At 44.4% G+C, this 1,497-nt stretch overlaps 1 protein-coding gene across 4 annotated transcripts in view; it reads left to right on the top strand.

Moving 5' to 3' along the window:
• Nucleotides 1-1,497, top strand: part of Lamp3 (lysosomal associated membrane protein 3) — a 24,620-nt gene that overhangs the window by 20,382 nt on the left and 2,741 nt on the right. Inside the window, exon 7 of one of the 4 annotated variants that reach the window (XM_023700778.1) lies at nucleotides 1,266-1,439. The exons of 2 other annotated variants lie outside the window; for them this stretch is intronic. The gene's annotated coding sequence lies outside the window, so the exon portion shown is untranslated. Of the gene's footprint in view, nucleotides 1-1,047; nucleotides 1,440-1,497 lie in introns of those variants that run through there. One more of the 4 variants, XM_023700776.1, reaches the window with a different exon arrangement.

The raw sequence follows: 1,497 nt of genomic DNA, 5'->3' as shown, positions 1-1,497 counted from the left end.
AGGCTGAGGCAGGAGGATCACTTCAGGTTTGAGGCCAGCCTGGATCACTTCAAGTTTGAAGCCAGCCTGGGCTACAAAGTGAACTCAAAGCCAGTCTGAACGGCATAGTGAGACCCTGTCTCAAAAAAAAAAAAGGAGGGGGAGGAGAATAAGCAATATTCACCTTCAGGAATATGGAAGTAACCCCTAAAAAAAAAATGACTGATGTTGGTAAATATTTTATTCATATAAATGTCTATTTCTTGTTCTTTGAGACAAGGCCCCTACAGGGCCTCACTCTATAGGCCTTGAACTCCCAGGGCTCCTCCTGCCTCAGCCTCTTGAGTGCTGGGATGATGTCAGGCGCCACCATGCCCACTCTATCCATATAAACAGAAACAGTAAATGTACTAAAGGAGCATGGGCCCAGGAACACAAATACATCTTGTCATAGATGAAATTATATTTCAACATGGTTATTCTTTAAAAGACTATTTGCAAAAGCAGAAAGCTGGGAGGAAAAAACAAGGAATTCATCAGTTGGGAACCGAATAGAAGACGGACACGTTCCGCCGACAGACTACCCCTGGCTGTAACGAAGAACGAGCGAGCCGGGTGAGGCGCTCACCCCTGTGATCCCAGCCCTCTTGCAGGAAGATCAAAGCTTCCCGTCCAGCCTAAGAAATCTGGCAGCTTAGGAAATCTGGCAGGGTGATTTGACTCAGGGTGGTTCGGTTCGGTTGGGGTGCCACGTGTCAGACTCAGGACCTTGCATTTGCCGGGCAGGCACTGTGCTGCTGAGCTCTATCCCCGGCCCAAGATATCCAAAATACATTGTTAAATCAAAAAGCATAATGGGGTGGGGGGAGACGTAGTGTGTAGTACTGAGAAAAGGAGAAAAAAAATATTTCCTTGTGTATGTTTATAAAACATTGGGAAAATATATGTAGAAAACTATCTGTCTAGCGGGGACAAGAAAGTAGAAGACAGGACAGAGGGAAAAATAAAACTTCTCCACGGGCAAGATCTGGTATTATTTAATTTAATTTATTTATTTATTTGAAACAGGGTTTCGCTGTGAAGTCCAGGCTGGCCACAAACTCACAGTGATCCTGCCTCAGCCTGGTTCTTGGGTTATTTTAGCTTTTTAAATTGTCTGAATGTATCTTCAAGCATATTTCTAAAAACTGTAGGAACGATAGTTACCAGAGTTGACGCGATAAGCCTGAACATTGTTACAAAACAAAGCAAAAGAGCACAGTGATGTGACCATTTGAACTTTCGAGCGGGCAGAGCTGGAAGAGAATCTGTGAGCGCCGAGTGCCGTGCGCGGTCAGCAGATAACATTTAAATTGGAAATGCTGGAAAACACGAGCCGGCTCACTGCAGCCCCTCGCCGTGCAATTCGCAGCTACTTGATGTGCATCTCATAATCTTTTTATGAAACAATACTTCCGGGGACAAATCAACGCTTTCCTTCTGTTAAATTCAAGGAAAATCAAAATCAACAGCTTTAGT

This window comes from Octodon degus, unplaced genomic scaffold, assembly GCF_000260255.1.
Source record: "Octodon degus isolate 3935 unplaced genomic scaffold, OctDeg1.0 scaffold00126, whole genome shotgun sequence".
In the NCBI taxonomy this organism is placed as follows: domain Eukaryota; kingdom Metazoa; phylum Chordata; class Mammalia; order Rodentia; family Octodontidae; genus Octodon; species Octodon degus.
Note: the sequence above shows the minus strand (reverse complement) of the source record. Positions and strands in the feature narration are given on the sequence as shown.